Genomic DNA, 20,065 nt, shown 5'->3' with positions numbered 1-20,065 from the left:
TAAGTGGTCCTTTACAACGTGGAACAGCGTCCCACCCAACGGCTAGGAATCTAAGGCACAGATCTGGGAACAGAGCCCCGATCAATGAGCACCATGAAGGGTATGGAGAGGAAAAGCAGAGCAGTAGAAAGAGCTAAAACATCAGAGCCCGAGCGGTGGGTTCTAATGCCAGCCCCTCGGCCACTGCCATGCGGCAGCCTCCGCACTATTGATCCTCTTCCCCTACGAGCTCATATGGAGGCCCCGTTGGCTTGTGGCTGTGCCGCCTTGGCTGGGTGATGTCCACTTTCCATCCCACCGGGGAGGCTTGAGGCGGGGCTTGCTTTGGCCAGTGGAATGTGAGCGAAAGTGACCCAGCCTGCTTGTCCCTAGCTGATGCTTTCAGATCCATGGTCAGGTTTTGTTTTGTTTCTTTCTGTTTTAATGCTTTCTTGCTCGTTCCCTTCACCATGAGAAGACCTTGGCCCCCAGATCAGCTGGGCCCTCAGATCTGGTTGTAGACAAGGGGTAACAGAGCCAGGGCCAGAGCCAGCTCTCTGCCAACATGTAACTCATGCAAGAAACAAAGCTTTGTGGTTATAAGGGACAAATTTGGGGGTTATTTTTATTTATTTTTTTGCCAAAGACTTACCTTTAAGATGCCATCCCCATAACCGGGTTACTTAATCTCTGACAGAGCATTTTATGGGGCTATTTTCTATGGCTCCTTTGAGGAATGAACAGGTGGATGGTAAGAATGCATTTAGAACAAAGAAATGAAGGAGAAATAAGAACTGTGCTGTCTCCTGGACACTCCGTTCTGGTGATTGAAAGAGGGGCCGGTGGCGAGAGTTCCAACGGCTGCTGTTTTGTTTCCCCCTAAACTGTCATTTCTTTTCTGCCTTGGGAAACATTGATCTAAAAATGAAACTGGTAAAACAATGCTTTTTTTTGATGTTTTGGAGAAATGCAATGTTCCCGAGGGAAAAGGCACTCATTGTAGTTGAAATTACCCTCTTTTTGCTAGCCTGACCATGACGTCTCTCGAATGAGAAATTGCACAGTGCTTCCAGGCTTCCCAAACTCAGATTTATTTTTCTCAAATAGCTGAGCTAGAAAAGGCTGCTTATGTCCCTGTGTTACTGAAAGTGGGATCCGGCTGCTTGCTGCTCTAAAGCCAATACTGGAGAGGCAAGGTTGGTAGAGAGGAAAGTTTGCTTTATTTCAGAGGCCGGCAACTGGGGGAGGGGATGGACTCACAACTCCCAGACTTCCCTGGTGGCTCAGTGGTTTAGAATCCGCCTGCCAATGCAGGGGACACGGGTTCGAGCCCTGGTCCGGGAAGATCCCACATGCCTCAGAGCAACTAAGCCTGTGTGCCACAACTACTGAGCCTGTGAGCCACAACTACTGAAGCCCATGTGCCTAGAGCCCGTGCTCCACAACAAGAGAAGCCACCGCAGTGAGAAGCCCGCGCACCACGACGAAGAGGAGCCCCCGCTCGCCGCAACTGGAGAAAGCCTGCACGCAGCAACCAGTGCAGCCAAAAGTGAACAAACTTATTTTAAAAAAAAATGAACAACCGGAAAACAAAGGCCAACTCCCCTTGACAACTGGGGGCAAGAGCTTTTCAAGGGGAGTTTTGGGGATATATAAGGTGGAGGGAGGGGGCTACGCGCAGAGCAGCACCGTCAGATCTGACCATCATCCTGAAATTGGCCATGCAGTGACCTGATCAGCGTCATCTTGATTGTTTTAAGTACAGTTAGTCTTCAGTTCCAGGTTGGTTTGTTCCCATTTCTTTGAGGCCAGTTCTCGGAATTGTGGCAGCTTATGTCATGGCTACAGTCTAGTCATCATGCAGTTAACTTCTTGCACCTGGTGTGGGTTTCAGTCTCTACAGAACAGCTCAAAGGATGTGGCTCAGAATATTATCTGTAGCCCTTGAGGAAGAACGAAAAGTCCCTGACTTTGCTTAATGACTAAACTATTACATTTTGTCCTGTTTGACTGCTTTCCTTTGCTTCTGCATTTCTTCATTTCTCTGATTAAATTTATTCTTTGACTAAAGTTTTTCTGCAGACGAGAGGCAGGCGGAAGACATGGGGGTGGGGAGGGACCATAGGGCCCTACTCCATTTCGCCTGGAGCTGCTTCTGTGACGGGCAACTGCAGCTTCCTTTGCCCATGTGGGGCAGAGGCTGGCCCTGGAAGAGCTGACGCTCCTGGCCACAGTGAACCACGATGGTTCCCTCTCCAGCCCCTTCCAGTATTTAACTTTACACCTTCATTACCTCCTACTTGGACTTGGGAAATTGTCTGAGGGCTGGTCTCTCCAGGCTCCGTTTCTCCCACAGCCTGCTGCTAGAGTCTTCTTCCTAAACCCCAGCCCCACCAGAGTCTTCCTTGGACAGAAATCTTTGGTCCCCATTACTCAGCAACACCTCCACCTCTTTCCCTGGGTCTCAGCAGTTCTCTCCAGCTTTCCTGCCCAGGCAGAAATTCTACCCATCCATTAGGAGCCAGACGTTTTCCTGCCTTGCAATCTTCACTAAACCTTTTCTACTCTCTACTTAGAGATGATTTCTCTCAACCACGAAAGCTATTTAGCACTTCACCTTTATTTTAATAAGTTATAAGATTACTTACAATCATGGTACAAAATCTGGAAACTAAAGAAAACAAACAAAAATATAACTGCCCCCATGATAATCCCTGTAAATATTTAGTGTATTCTTCCCCCATAATTGATAAGGACTAAAAAAGAATGCTAATCCTTAGGGTAGCAGAGGTATGAGAAGTAAAAACTATCGGGGAGTTGGATATGTACACTGGGCTAGTGGCACATTGGAAGGCAACAGGGAAGTAAAAAATTTAAAGAAATCAAAGTTGAAAGATGCCCACATTCTCTGGTCCCGAAATCCTACTCTTTGGAATTTATCCTATAGAAATAATAGCATAAATATGAAAAGGTACTGGTTGGAGAAATCTCATTGCAACATTATTTTTATTTTTTAAATTAATTTATTTATTTTTGGCTGCATTGGGTCTTCGTTGCTGCACGCAGGCTCAGTAGTTGCAGCATGCAGACTCTAGAGCATGGGCTCAGTAGTTGTGGCACGCACGCTTAGTTGCTCCACAGCATGTGGGATCTTCCTGGACCAGGGCTCAAACCTGTGTCCCCTGTGTTGGCAGGCGGATTCTTAACCACTGCGTCACCAGGGAAGTCCTCATTGCATTACTATTTTTAATTGCAAAAAATTTTGAAAAAAACCTAAAGGTTAGTTAAATCAATCATCAATGAGATACTATGAAGTTGTTAAGGAGAAGACGAATTGCGGTTTAGAATATATACTGTGGTCCAGTCTGCAGTATTGTGTGTGTGTGTTTTAAAATATGTGTGTTGTTTTACTTACCTAAAGCCAGTTCTAAAGTACTTTGCCTAGATTATTTTCACAAACAGAAAAGATTCCATAGGCATAGAAAATTCTTTGGAATGAAGACTACCAGTGATTAATGGCGGTTATCTCAGAAGGATGAAATTCAGAGACATTCTTTTTCTGATTTGTACGTTCCTGTATTTTACAATACTAAATAAAACAGTACAGTCCCATGCTAGAATAACAATAATAAAAATTCATGACTGGAACTGTTTAAGGGGATACTTTACAGGGTTTTTTAAAAAGACTTAATGAAAAAGTAAATGCCTCTTAGAAAATAAAATTGTATACTTAAAATGCTCAATTAAAACATGGACATAGGACCTGAATAGACATTTTTCTAAAGAAGACGTATAGGCCAACAGGCACATGAAAAGCTGCTCATCGTCACTAACCACCAGGGACATGCAAATCAAAACCACAGTGAGATCTCACCTCACACCTGTCAGAATCGCTATAAAAAGACAGCAAATTAGTATTGGCAAGGATGCGGAGAAAAGGGAGCCCTAGAGTACTGTTGGTGGGAATGTAAATTTGTGCAGCCATTATGGAAAACAGTAAGTAGATTCCTCCAAAAATTAAAAATAGAGCTACCATATGATATAGCAATTCCACTCCTGGGTATTTATCTGAAGAAAACAAAAACATGAATTAGAAAAGATATATGCACTCCTGTGTTCATTGCAGCACTATTTACAACGGCCAAGATATGGACACAACCAAAGTGCCTATCAATAGATGAATGGTTAAAGAAAATGTGGTGTATACAAGATATACAATGGAATGTTTTTCAGCTGTAAAAAAAGGATGGAATCCTGACATTTGCAACAGCATGTATGGGCCGAGAACGCCATAGGGAAATAAGTTAGAGAAAGACAAACACTGTATGATTTCTCTTACGTGTGGAATCTAAAAAACTAAGCCAATGAACAAACATAACCAAACAGAAACAGAGTCATAGATACAGAGAACAAATAGGTGGTTGCCAGGAAGAAGGGGAGTTGGGGGAGGACAGAAATAAGTGAGGGAGATTAAGAGCTACAAACTTTTAGCAACAAAATACATGAGTCATGGGGATACAATGTACAGTGTGGGGAATATAGTCAGTAGTTATGTAATATCTTTGTATGGTGACACATGACAACTAGACTTATTATGGCGATCATTTAAAAATGTATAGAAATACCAAATTCCTATGTTGTATACATAGTCTTGTAGGTTAATTATATTTCAAAACAAAGTCATAGAAAAAGAGATGACATTTGTGGCCACCGGAGGCAGGGTTTGGGGGGAGGGGGAACTGGATGAGGTGGTCAAAAGGTACAGACTCCCAGTTATAAGATAGATAAGTACCAGGGATGTAACGCACAACATGCTATAGATAATTAACACTGCTGTGTGTTACATAGGAAAGTTGTCTTGAGAGTAGGTCCTAAGAGTTCTCATCACAAGGGAAAAATATCTCTTTATTTCTTTTTTTAAATAAATGTATTTATTTTTTGTTTATTTGCTTGTGGCTGCGTTGGGTCTTCATTGCTCTGCACGAGCTTTTGGCGAGCGGAGGCTACTCTTCGTTGCGGTGCGCGGGCTTCTCATGGCGGTGGCTTCTCTTCTCGTGGAGCACGGGCTCTGGAGCGCAGGCTCAGTAGTTGTGGCGCATGGGCTTAGTTGCTCTGCGGCATGTGGGATCTTCCTGGACCAGGGCTCGAACCCATGTCCCCTGCATTGGCAGGCGGATTCTTAACCATGGTGCCACCAGCGAAGCCCTCTATTTCTTTCATGTTGGATCTATATCAGATGATGGATGTTCACTGAAACTATTATGGTGATCACTTCATAAGTCATAAAGTGGTACAAATGAACTTATTTACAAAACAGAAATGGAGTCACAGATGTAGAAAACAAACTTATGGTTACTGGGGGTAAAGCAGGGGGTGGGGGGCAGGGATAAATTGGGAGATTGGGACTGACATATACACACTACTATATATAAAAGAGATAACTAATAAGGACCTGCTGTATAGCGCAGGGAACTCTTCTCAATACTCCATAATGACCTATACAGGAAAAGAATCTAAAAAAGAGTGGATATATATATATATATATATATATATATATATAACTGATTCACTTTGCTGTATAGCAGAAACGAACACAACATTGTAAATCAGCTATACTCCAATAAAAAATTTTAAAAAGCATTATGCTGTATACCTTATACAGTGCTGTACAGTCAATTACACCTCGATAAAACTGAAAGAAAAAAATTGCACCTAGAAGTGAGGGTTAACGCAAGAAGTTAACCGAAGTCCTGAGTGCACGTCCTAAACTATTGTGTAAATGCCTCTTGGGTTCAGCTCTGGGAACGCTGTGAATCGTAGTTTCACTCCTCTCTCCAGCAGGGGTCCTGGCCCCTTCCAGGGCTGGGGAGGTGAGCTGGAGCCTGGAAGGTTCCATGCTTGTTCTTTCCTTCCCTGCATTCCCAGTCCTGCCACACTCCTTGAGACAGGGTCCTACTGCCCTAAAGCCGTCAAAGCCCCTTCTAGCCCATGATGGATCATCTGCACAGAAAGACAAGAATTTGCATCAATTTACTCGAAACATAAATACCAGCGTTCCTCAGTTACCTGCACCCCATGAGGCTGGCGGGAAGGAGTGGTCTGGACCTTCTCAAGATCCAGGCCTTATCACTGATATCTGGGCTTTCTCTCCGTGCTCCATCCTGATCTGCCATTGCCCAGACACCAGCTTTTCAGCAACAGAGACTTCAAAGAACAGTCTCACCAGCTGTGCTAGGGAAGCGGGTCTCCTCCACCTAGTGAGGTGCTCAGAGGCTGCCTGGGTTTCTGTGCTGCAAGCCTGGAGCTCTCATCTTGGCCTCCTTAGGGCGTGGGTGGGTAGGGGGTCCGGAGAGGGGCTGCATCTTTCTTGTGAAAGGAAAAGCCCCTTCCAGGTTGAGACGGAGCTTAAAACAAAGTTTTCCATCGCTCAGAAAACCTGAGCATTTGTCCACGAAATGACTTCTCACCCAGGACTGCATATTTAAACCTGCTGACGTTTTCTGATGTGCTTCCTAGACAATAAAAGAAATATAATTTTCACCCTCAATAATTCTGCAAGAGTTCAGACTGATTATTTTCCGTGGTGGTCTTTCCTGAGTTGCCTCCCACCGCTCGGGACAAGATTCCTTCCTTAACTGTAGGTTGACTCCAAGGACGAAATTCAACATCCATTGCAGACTTTTCCAGATGCTATGGATGGTACAGCTCGTTAGTGCTGTTTCCAGTGTTTGCTAGAACCTAAGCAGAAATGAAGAGGAAGATCACACGTGTCCCCAGGCTTTCCCGGCAGGACCAGAGGCTACAAAATTAATGGCGATTTCTCAAGGGAGTTGATGACATTCCCTTTCAAGTTCCTGGGTTGCTGGGCATTCACAGATGCTAAGTAGGGCTCTGACCCGGCCCTTTGAAGTTTCCAATCCCACAGGTTAGAAAGGCAGTGCGATTTAGGATGGTCAGCAGGGGGGAGAGCAGTAAAGTCGACCTCCCCCTCAAACAAATAAACCAAGCCCAGGGGCTTGGGTAGCTTGGTGTCTTTTGCACCTGGTGGATCCAAGGGAGGGGGCGGGTCCCAAGGGGCAGAAATTGACACGCTGGCGGGATGGCTAGTATGCCCTGGGATGAGAAGACAATTCTTTGCATAAGGATTAAAGCAATTATTTTTGTTTAAAGCTGCTCTGAAAGAAAAGAGGTTTTGGGGGCGGGCTTTTGGAAGGGGATGGGGGAAGAAACTCTATGCTCATCAAGACTCGGCTATTTCTATCTGCACTTCCTTCCGTAAACACAGACAGGGATCCTTAATCAAAACTCTGCCCTCTGCTTCTTGCTTTTCTCACTGCAGAGCAGGCTACTCATGTTCAGATGCTAAGGTTCATCATCGCCCTGCCCTTTTAGAATAATAGCAAATTCCTCAAAACTTCTGTCTTCCCAGAGGCGTTCTGTGATCTCCATGCAAACAGATTTAGGATGTTTCTGATACGGGACCTGGGCTAGCACTGTTCGGCTACACGTGGTAGCACTTCAATTTGAAAGTAGTTGTTATTGGGGATCCTTCCAATGAAAAGGAAAAATTAAAAAGCTGAGATGGAGTATATAGCGTAGTCAATCCAACTTCACTTTCAAGGATCCAGGCAGAGAGAGGCAGGGTGCCCAGGGCGCCTGCTTGTTCTCCTGGAAGTGACTTCCTGGGCTGTTCTCTGAGGTCCTGGTCCCTGGACGGGAGCTGCTGTGATGGGTGGACAGAAGCCCCAGCTCTGTCCTGGAGGTAGGGAACCTCCAGGAGCTGGTTTCCTCCGACCTGCTTCCCCTTTCCTGGGCCACAGAATATCTTGGTTACGAAAACAGGTACTAGTTAGGAAAGTTATAATAAATAGTTTATAATAAAGGTGATTTTAAAAAATGGAGACTTGACTTAGGTTTGGTTTTTATTTCCAGTTCAGAAGCTTATAAATCTGTGACCTCAAAACACCATAAGCCTCAGCTTTCTCAACTGTAAAATGGGTATGTTTTTGAAAAAAAATTTTTTTTTGGCATCTAGTTGATTTACAATGTTGTGTTAGTTTCTGTTGTACAGCAAAGTGAATCGGTTCTACACATACATATATCCACCCTTTTTTAGCTTCTTTTCCTATACAGGTCATTACAGAGTCCTGAGAAGAGTTCCCTGTGCTGCACAGCAGGTCCTCATTAGTCACCTACTTTATATATGGTAGTGTGTGTATGTCTGTCCCAACCTCCCGGTTTACCCCTGCCCCTCACCCCTGCTTTCTCCCCAGCAACCATGTTTGTTTTCCACATCTGTGACTCTATTTCTGTTTTGTAAAAAAGAAATTCTTTTACACTCGTTTCTCCTCTGGTTGTTGTAAGGGTTAAGTGAGATAAAAGAGTAAACTGTTTTTCCCAGTGCCCGTCACATAATAAGTGCTAATAAACGTAAACTACCGTATATGTGCTGCACGAATATTATGCATCTGACACAGAGTAGGAGCTCAACAAGTGCTTATTTCTATGTGTTTATGAGTAAGATAACGCTCATACTCTTTAGGAAGGATGCCAGGATCCCAAATCGTCTCTCAGCCATCTTACCAACAAGTTTACACGTAAAGAAGTTCTCTTTGTATTGGGGGGATATTTTTGTATTTCTAACTTATGAATGGATGAAATGATCCTTTCTACTTTTTCTCTTAGGAAGCCAGCATTGAATTTGATGTTATGTTTACTTGCTCTGTGGTTCATACGGCCCCCTGAATAACTGAGGAGTGCTTTGCCTGGTGTCCAGCTGCATCAGCACAGCAGAGCCTGGGGAACCAGTCTACCCTCTGAACACAGCCAGTGGGAGGCGAGACTATACCTCTGGTTGGCAGACTTTTTCGGAGGCACGGGAGAAGAGCCTTCCGTTTCTTTGTTTTGCAGTTACTGTTTGGGGCTGTCTGGAGGCTACAGGGGAGACATTAAGGGTAAAGGAAGCGTCCCTTTATTATAGTTTATTTTAAGCAGCTTCAAGAGCTCTTTATTGTTTCTTTGTTTTGTTTGCTCCCGCCATTTCCAAGCTGCAGGGTCTTTCTTGGGAACAGAAGAGGAGGTTAGCAGACTCCTAAACAGATGAAGGGAGGGTGGAGTTGGTGAGTGGGCAGGGATGCTTTTTCAGAACCAGTGAAAGGAGAGAGGAGGGAAAAAAATAATCGGTGCTATACTTAACGGTGATGCTCGAATTCGTACCTCTGGAAATAAACCATATCACACTTTCTAGGACGAAGCAATCACCTGGATGGGTTTCTTTAAAAAAATGTTGATTCACAAGACCCACCTCAAGGGGCACTGCTCATTCTGTACGCTTGTAGGAATCTGCATTTTAACCTAAGTACCCTGGGAGGCTGGGGCAGAGGCTAAGGCTCACATGATACAATCAGAGACATTCAGGGCTCTGGGCCACCACTGTCATCTGGCCACAGGCAGCTGTTAACTTTTTGTGTGCGACAATGACTTTGCTCTGGACTCCTAACCCCCTGAGGTCTCTGGGGACTGCTTGCCCTGGTTAAAGGGAGATTGAAGCAAGGACGATAAAAGAGGCGCTGAACCTTTTCGTCCTTCCTGGAAAAATAGCTCCAAGCACTTTGGCAGATGGACTGGCCTGGGATGTTGGGCCTTGGGAACGGAATTGGTCTACTCAGGAGTCTGGCCACAGGATTGCTGGGCGCTGTTTAACCCTCCCCCAGATGGAAACACGCCTCACAGAGCAGCCTGGGCAAGAACAGCCTCTGACTGGCCCTGGACCTGACCTGAGGGGTCAGGTAGGATGCACACAGCACAGATGTCCACAGGCAACATGAGTTCAAAGATGCAAGGATACCTGGAAATGTTCATGAAAACAACAAAAGCAGAGATGGGCTGAACTCACACAAAGGAAAGAGATATGTCTCCATAGATGTTATGAGGTCATATTTACACAGAGGTGGCACCAGAAACGTAGTCACAATTATAAATAACTTCACATGATCAACCTGAGGCTTCGATATAATGTTCAATTCACTACTTAACCAAGGAAGCGGTGAGACTCTTTTATGAGAAGTGGGGAGGGGGGCAATGTGCTTTTCATAGTGTTTTGCAGACCTGATACTGTTGTTAGGCAAGGAAAGGGCTATAAGATAAAAAGTTTGGAAGACTCTGGGTTAAAATAAGTGAAATATGTTTTTTGTGTTTTTTTAATTGCAAGACTTCCCTTTGTTCATTGCAGATCTGTGGGTTTGACCACTAGACCCTTTCGGCAAAGATCATCTTTCAAAATTAGTGTCTCCTGGACTGGTTGTGGGAAATGCTGGACCACACGGCTCCAAGGGTCCCCTCTGGCTCTTACAACCCACAGCCCACCTAGAAGTGAGAACGTGGGAAAACACACAAATGCCGCCGTGGGTGCAGCAGGAAGAGAGATGGCTCTCCAAAGCCCTGCAAGCAGCTAGTGCACAAAATAAAACACTAAACATTAAAAGATCCATACATACCACTCCCCAAATTATCGCCTCTCCAGAGAGCACATCATGTAGAAATAAAATTGCTATTGTGTGTCCTCAAGAATCAGAATGAAAACCAACCCAACCGTATTTGTAGTGTACACATTACAAAAAAAATTATACTACCATAAGGAAAAAGAAGACCCCCTTTTAATAAATGGCAAGTCTCACTGAGAGAGAAAATAAACGCAGTGACCTTCTGTAACTTTCAAATTCTACTGTACTGAGCTTCAGCAAATCAGACAGACATGGTAACACCAGCAGCGACTGGACCCCAAGAGCAAAGGCAGTCCCTGCTCAGAAGAGCACAACCTGCACCACTTTACCCACAAGAGCAGGAGCCTGAGGGTTCCAGGAAGGCCAGAGAAGGGAGATGAGAATGCGCACAAACAAGAATACCTTGTATTTTCCTTTTTTCTTCTTCTTCTTCTTGTCCATTTTTCTTTCCTCTTTATAGGCAATGATTTGGAAAACTCAGAATCTTGGTCAATGAAATGTGATAAATAGGGATCGTTAGAGCATTACTAAATTTTGCAAATTTAGTCCGGATAAAATTGAGAGAAGACAGCTTTAATGAAGGCAGAATTACTGCAAGGTTAATTTAAATTTAGAGAAAAAGAAAAAAGTGTAGACCTCATTTTGCCAGGAAACGAGAGTATTAGTTCTAGCTTGAAATAGGCCAGGAACTTCATTTTGCTGTGCCTCCGTTCCTTCCTTTGTACTATAATGTCAGCACATTGTGGAACTTCAACAACTGGTATGCCTTAAATAAGAAATAATATTTTACTGTAAGGGAGAAAGACTACTTTCTTTAAAGAACATGTAATATAAATCTCAAAGCAATAATTAGCATCATATTTTAAACTGAAATGCTCCAGGAAGATCCATATAAGATATGACCAGGAAAGAATGCTCATTATCACCACTCCTCTTTAACATTATTCTGCAAATTGTAGCCAATGCAATAAGACATGTGAGAGAAATAGTTTTAAAAAGAGAGAAAATGCCTATTGTCAAGGTACTACATAATCATCTACCCAGAAATCCCAAAATGACCAACTAAAACTAGAATTATAACTAAAAAATAAAACTCAGAAAGGCATATATGATAATTGACTGTTATCCAAAATACACAAATGACTCTTAAAACTCAACAATAAGAAAACAAACAACTTGATTTAAAAATGGGCTAAAGACCTTAACAAACAAACACCTCACCGAAAAAGACATACAGGTAGCAAATAAGCATATAAAAAGATGGTCCACATCATATGTCAACAGGGAAATGCAAATTAAAACAACAATGAGATACCACTACACCCCTGTTAGAATGGCCAAACTCCAGAACATTGACAACACCAAATGTGGGCGAGGACGTAGAACAATAGGAACTCTCATTCACTGCTGGTAGAAATGAAAAATGGTACAGCCACTTTGGAAGACAGTCTGACAATTTTTTACAAAACTAAACATATTCTCACCATATAATCCAGCAATCCCACTATTTGGTATTTATCCAAAGGAGTTGAAAATTTATGTCCATGCAAAAGCCTGCACGTGGATGTTTACATTAGCATTATTCATAATTGCCAAAACTTGGAAGCAACCAAGAGGCTCTTCAGTAGGTAAATGAATAAATAAGCTGTGGTACATCCAGACAATAGAAAATTCCTCAGCACTAAAAAGATATGAGCTGGCAAGACATGAAAAGACATGGAGGAATCGTAAATGCACGTCACTAAGAGAAAGAAGCCAATCTGAGAAGGCTCCATACAATATGATTACAGCTACGTGACACTCTGGAAAGTCAGTAAAAATATCAGTGATTGTCAGAGGTGGTGGGGAGAGGGAAGGAAGAATAGAAGGAGCACAGAGGGGTTTTAGTGCAGGGAAATGATTCTATGTGATACTGTAATGGTGGATACATGTCACTAGAAATTTGTCCAAACCTGTAGAACGGCCAACACCAGGAATGACCTCTAACGTAAACTATGGACTTTGGGTGGTAATACTGGGTCAGTGTAGGTTCATTTGTAACAAATATACCACACTGGTGGGGGTTATTGATAATAGGAGAGGCTGTGCATGTGTCGGGGCAGGGTGTATATAAGACCTCTCTCTCGACTTTCTGTTCAATATTGCTGTGAACCTAATACTGCTCTAAAAATAAAGTCTATATTAAAAAGAAAAACTCAATAGCTTGAGAGATGTAACTAAATAAATGCAAACCTCCTTATTAATGGCAATACCTAGTAGGAGAAAAATTCACTGTATGTGTGTGTGGATTCAACCAACTGCAGGTCAAAAAGAAAAAGACTTCTAGAGTGTTCTAAAAAGCAAAACTTTGATTTGCCATACATTGATGATTTACATAGCATTTATATTGTATTTATGACTACTTACATAGCATTCACATTGTATTAGGTATTATAAGTAATCTAGAGGTCATTTAAATTATTCCTGAGGGTGTGCACAGGTAATATGCAAATACTATGCCATTTTATGTAAGGCACTTGAGCATCCTCAGATCTGGGTATCCACACAGAGGTCCTGGAACTGCATGTATAGACAACCTTGTATGTTATGTTTATATGTACAAATATGTATAATATATATCCAGGAATAAACTTAGCAAAAAAAATGTAAGAACCCATTCAAGGAAAAAAAAAAAAGAAAACTATTAAAGACATCTAAAGATAAATAACTTAAGAGAGTTGGAGAAATTTGTCATGTTCCTGGATGGAAAATCTCTTCAGTGTTGTAAATATAACATTTTTACCCCCAATTGACTGTAGTCTCAATGAAAGGCCAATAACTTTCCATAGTTTTTTTTAATATATTGACAAGGTGATTCTAAAGATAATCTGAAAAAATAAATAGGTGGAAGAGCTAATAATTTCTTTTAAAGATGAGTAATAATAAAGCCCTTAAAACACATTATAAACTTAAGATAATTAAAATATAAACACATCTAAATAAAGGAGACTGCTTAGTTACAGACAGAAGATATATAAGAACCTAATGTGAAAACAGTGACATCACAAATTAGTAGGAAAAGAAGAATTATTTAATAAATAGTGCTGAGAACACGGTTAGCAACTTAAAAATTAAAAAAATGAAATTCAATCCTTACCTAATATAGTCTAAAAAAGTAATTAAAGTAACAAGTTAAAGCGTTTTTAAAAATAAAAATTAGAAACTTCTACTTTCTTGATCTGTAGGTGGAAGAAACTTTTTAGGAACAAATGCAATGCATCTAGAATCAGAAAACGTTAAATATATAATTTTTTTTTTTAATGAGAATGTTGCAAATTAAACCTACAGGTTAGAACTAATATTACAGTCAGGATCAAATTTATAGCCTTAAATTCTATTATGATTAGCTAAGAAGACACTAAACATTCGGGAAAGGATGTTAGAATAAAATTCAGGAAAACTAATATGAGAAAATAGTAAAAAGGAAATAATGAAGCCAATACACATATTACTAAAGTAAAGGAAAGTTTTGAGAAATAAATCCTACTTTGAGGAGCAATTAACAAAACAGATGACACTAGACTATGTTTGCATCGTGAGGGTAGGAATCCTGCCCATTTTGTTGACCCTGGGATCCTCAACACGTAAAACATTGCCTAGAATTTAGTAGGCCAACAGTAAATACTTTTGAAGGAATGAAAATAGATATACAGCTTGAAAATATAATGAAAAGGTGACAGAAAACATAATCATATAAAATTAAGAAAAATGTGGCGATAACATGAAAGGGAAGTTAAAAATTTAAATATTTCCTTAAATTTGAAACCCTCTACAAAATAGAAAACAGTGTTTATTAAAATGAAGTCGACAAGAAAAAATAATCCTAAAGTAATATCCATGGGAAACTTGTTTAAATTATCTCCAAATAAGAACCTAAGGCCAGGCAGTTCAACCTGTGACTATTATTTTAAAATTGGAAAAACCTACAATATCTATGCAATATAAACTGTTCCAAAGTATAGTTTTGAAAAGTGTGTGAGCGGGCGGGAGGGAAGTGAAGGACAATTCATGCTGTAAATATGATAAAGAATGTATTTATATATTATAAATATTAGCTGTCTCATATCTCACGCTTAAAATATTTTGACCACCATGAAATGTAAAACGTCTTTTATGTGTCAAGAAATGCCCCAAAGAATGATGAGTGAAGTAACAAACTTGGAAAAATATTGGTCATGCCAATAGACAAGTAGACAAAGGAAATAACAGCAGTGGGGCATTTTTTGAGATCTTAATACACTCCTGACCCTGTGTGTTCTCCCACTAAGAGCGTATATGCAACAAAAGAGGAGATGCAAATGTGTTATAAACATTGTTTAAATGTCAACATCACTAGAGGCTTAAGAAATATTAAACAAGATCAAATTTACAAACATGAAAGATAATACCTAGTTTTGACTGGAGTGGTAGGAAATAATACTTATACACCATGCTAAGTTGGAGGTAAGTTTGAATAACTTCTGCAGAGGATGATTTGGCAAATACATATCAAAGGCCTTAAAAATATTCATATCTATTGACACCCAAATTCCACTTCTTGGAATAATGCTTCTTAATCCAGTAAATAATACCTCTTCTTGGGATAATCAGAGTGTACCCAAGTTGCAACAGAGATGTTCATTGTAGCATTGTTTATACTCACAGATATGGAACCATGCCTGATGTTTTGTTGATATAAATGTTTCAAAGTGTTTTCAATGCCATTTTCTCATTTAATTCTCAGAAAACCTCTTGGTGGTAAGTTTATTATGCCTATATCAAATTTTCAAAGCTCAGGAAAGTTAAGGAACTTACTTAAAATCCAAGAACTAATTGAGCTGGAGCTTGGACTGAGCTCAGGTCTCCTGAGGGCTGGTCCACGTGGCTTCTACCATGTTAGGATACTAGAGATGGATCTTAGAAATTATCTGATTCACGGAAACCCCTAGGTTGGATGAGTAACTTAGGCTGGTTAGCAAATGACCAGGAGAGCTGCCTTCTTCTGATACAATAGTCTTGAGACTGCGTTAGGTGTTGAGTGTTAGTCTGCAACTCTCAGAATGAAGTAGAGGATGATTTCAAGTAGCTCCTAGGCCACAGGGAAAAGATTTGGGGAAGCTAAGAGATACTCCAGAAGATTGATTCAGCATATATCCAGCTCCCTCAGTGCTCCGTTCCCCAAACACAATCCAACATTTCCTCTTCTAAATGCCTATGCAACCTGATTTCTGCCTTACTAAATAACATTTTTAACAGACTGGGGAGAAATAGTCTTCAGGAAATATGAGGTCATAGACACAGTTCCTTTATGCCAGTGAGTTGTAAACATTGTTACGTGCAAGAATCTCCTGGAAGGTTTTTTAAAAATTCAGATTCCAAGGTTCTGTGCATAATGGTTCTGATCCAGCAGTTTTGGAGTGAGCCCAGAGATGTTTTAAACACTTGGCCTGGGATCATTCAGGTGCAAAAAAGTCCTCAGAGCACAACTGGAGCGATGCTGTTCTATACCTCCTATTATTTCTTGACTCGCAATCATAATTGTTGGCAACTCCCCTGAGCTTGATGGGTGTTTCAGGCCAACCATTCTTCCTGTGTCTTTGATGCATTTTAAAGCATCATTCTTTTTTTATGCTTTTTTCCAAGACCTAGACTTGGCCCAGTTATAGATGCTGCCTCAAGTCCCTGTAAAGGCTGACTTTATCTCTCTTTCCTTCATTTGGTGTTTGGAGAAGAAATTAAATTGCATTATATTCCCATATCAGCCATTGGCTCAGGCGATTCATTTATTCAGTGAATTGAATGGCAGCTCTCAGTGGTGCAGAAACTGTATTATAGGACTTTAAAAGACTTTCCCGGCAGGGAACGAAGATGGTTGTGTCTCCTGACTAGCACAGAAGCACGCACTCCTCTGGCTGTGGCTGTCACGGCCAGCTTCACAGGTGTGTGACCAGTGCAGTCCCACAGGTCCCCAAGCAGGCTTTGCCTTTGGTTTAGTGTTCTGCTGTCACCATCTTGAAACATGTAACAACTTTTGAAAAAGAGGCCCTGCATTTTCACTTTCCACTGGATTTTCATTACACGACTGGTCTTGCTGGTTGCAGTCAGAAGGTCAAATGTCAGATGTACAAGAAGAGAAATGTCATCTGGGGCTCTGGTGGCTGGTGTGGCTGCACTAGGATGGCTTAGCTTGGGTGGATGTATATTTTGTCTTTGCTGGTTGAATGTAATACTTCTCCTATTGTTTGAAGTTCTGGATGGTGGGTGGGCTTTGGGGGAGGTGGGCTATAAGTGGAACTCACTGCTCATTGTAATTTACAATAAGGATCTAGCTTTGGGTTGGGGGTGAGTTCATGTGTGTTCATTTAGGATGTACATGCAAATAAACTAACTAAAAGAGACCATGGATCAATGATATTGAATCATGAGCCAAGGATTATGCTGGATAAGAATTTATTCACCCAAGAAACATCAAAATAGAAACAAACCAAACAATTAAAAAAGGGGATTGGATTTTGAGTTCCAGGACAAAGAAGAGACTCAAGTTTGGTAACACCTGTCTCCCAGAAGGTTTTCTTTATATAGATATTACTTATGCACACTAACTCATGTAGAACTCAAAATAATCCTAGAATTTAGCATTATACATTAAACCTACTTTATAGGTAAAACTGACCCAGAGAGATCGACTTCCCCAAATCAGGGCAGATAGAGACTCCAAAATCCATGTTTCTCTAATGCCAAATCAATACTGGTAATATATGCTTCAAAGTGAAAAGCAAAAGTTTTTTCCCCTTTTAAATAGACTTTAATTTTTAGAGCAGTTTTAAGTTCACAGCAATATTGAGCAGAAAGTACAGAGTTTCCACACACACCCTGCCCCCCATACACGTACAGCCTCCATCATTATCAACATACCCCCACAGAGCGGTGCATTTGTTACCATTGGTGAACCTACACTGACACATCATTATCACCCGAAGTCCATAGTTTACATTAGAGTTTCTTCTCGGTATCGCACATTCTATGGGTTTAGACAAACTTACAGGTACAGGTATCCACCATTACCATACAGTTCACTGTCATAAAAATCCTCTGTGCTTTCCTTATTTATCCCTCCCTGCCCCCAATCTCTAACAATCACTGATCTTTTTACTGTCTCCATAGTTTGCTTTTTCCAAAATGCCGTATAGTTGGACTCACACAGTATGCAGCCTTTTCACATTTGATTTCTTTCAGTTAGTAAATATGCATTTAAGTTTCCTCCCTGTCTTTCATGGCTTGACAGCTCTGAATAATATTCTTTTTAGTGTCAGATAGTACTCCATGTTTGGATGTACCACAGTTTATCTATTCACCGACTAAAGGATAGCTTGATTGTTTCCAAGTTTGGGCAATTATGAATAAGCTGCTATAAACATCTGTGTGCAGGTTTTTGTGTGAACACAGTTTCATCTCCTCAGGATAAATAGCAAGGAACACAATTACTGGATCGCATGATAAGAGCACGTTTAGTTTTATAGGGAACCACCAAACTGTCTTCCAAAGAGCCGGTACCATTCTGCATTTCTGTCAGCACTGCGTGAGAGTTCCTGTTGCTCCACATGCTCGCCAGCATTTGATGTTGTCAGTGTTCTGGATTTTGGCCATTCTAATAGGTCTATAGTGTAGTGGTACGTCATTATTGTTTTAATTTGCACTTCCCTGGTGACATATGGTGTGAAACATCTCTTTATATGCTTATTTCATATTCATATACCTTCCTTGGTGTGGTAGCTGTCTGTTCAGGTCTTTTACCCATTTTTAATTGGGTTATTCTTTTTCTTTTAAGCTAGTATTTATTTATTTTTATTGAACTATAATTCACATACAACATTAAATTAGTTTCAGATGCACAGGGCAATGAGCCAATATCTGTATACAGATATATATTGTGAAATGATCACCACGGTCAGTCCAGCTAACACCCATCACCACACACAGTTACAGATTTTTTTTTCTTACGATGGAGACTTTTCAAGATCCATTCTCTTAGCGACTCTCAAACATGCAACACAGTATAATCAACTACAGTCATCGTGCAGTGAATCACATCCCTAAGACTTAACTGTTTTATAACTGGAAGTTTGTACTCCCTGACCCCCCCTTACCCACCTCTCCCACTCTCACCCCCACCTCTGGCAACCACCAATCTCTTCTCTGTATCTGTGAGCTTGGTTTGTTGTTGTTTCTTTAAATTCCACATATAAGTGAGATCATACGGCATCGGTATTTGTCCTTCTCTGTCTGACTTATTTCACTTAGCATAATGCCCTCACTAATGCCATCCATGCTGTTCTAAAAGGGAAGATTTCATTATTTTTTATGGCTGAATAGTAGTCCCTTGTGTATAGACAGAGAGATACATAGACAGATAGATACCACATCTTTTTTATTGAAGTATAGTTGATTTACAATGTTGTGTTAGTGTACAGCAGAGTGATTCAGTATGATGTTGAAAAGCAGTGGTGAGAGGATATATCCTTGCCTTCTTCCTGGATCTTAGTGGGAAACCTTCTAGTTTCTCACGATTAGGTACAATGTTATCTGCACATTTTTTTGTAGATGTCTTTATCCAGTTGAGAAAGTTCCCTTCTTTTTCCAGCTTGCTGAGAGTTCTTATCATACATGAGTGCTAGATTTTGTCAAATGCTTTTTCTGCATCTATTGATATGGTCATGTGATTTTTCTTCTTTAGCCCGTTGATGTGATTGGACTACATTAATTCATTTTTGAATGTTGAACCAGTATTCATACCTGGGATAAATCCCTCACTTTGTTGTGGTATATAATTCTTTTTATATATTTTTGGATGTGATCTGCTAACATTTTGTGGAGGATTTTAGCATGTATGTTCATGAGAGATATTGGTGTAGTTTTCATATAATGTCTTTGTCTGATTTTGGTATTAGGGTCATGCTAGTCTCACAGAATGAGTTAAGAGGTATTCCCTCTGATTCAATCTTCTAGAAGAGATTATAGAAAATTGCTATAATTTCTTCCTTAAATATTTGGTAGAATTCACCAGTGAACTCATCTGGGCCTGGTTCTTTCTGTTTTGGAAGGTTATTAATTATTGACTCAATTTCTTTAATAGACACAGGCCTAATCAAGCCTATATCTTGTGTGAGTTTTGGCAGACTGTGTCTTTCAAGGAATTCGTCCACTTCACCCAGTTATCAAATTTGTGGGCATAGAGCTGTTCATCATATACCCTTATTGTCCTGTTATGGGATCTGTAGTGATGTTCCCTCTTTCATTTCTGAAATTAATAATTTGGGTCCTATCTTTTTTTCTTACTTAGACTGGCTTATCAATTTTATTGATTTTTTTCAAAGAACCAGCTTTTGGTTTCATTAATGTTCTCTATTGATTTTGTTATTTTCAATTTCATTGATTTCTGCTCTACTTTTCTGTGTGTATTTTTGTTGGCTTACTTTGGATTTAATTTGTTCTTTTTTTAAATTTCTTAAGGTGGAAACTTAGATAATTGAAGGAATTTTTAAAAACATACCCTTGGTACTTGAAAT

The sequence above is a fragment of the Leucopleurus acutus genome, assembly GCF_964270905.1.
Source record: "Leucopleurus acutus genome assembly, chromosome: 6".
Classification (NCBI taxonomy): domain Eukaryota; kingdom Metazoa; phylum Chordata; class Mammalia; order Artiodactyla; family Delphinidae; genus Leucopleurus; species Leucopleurus acutus.
This window is presented reverse-complemented; position numbering follows the sequence as displayed.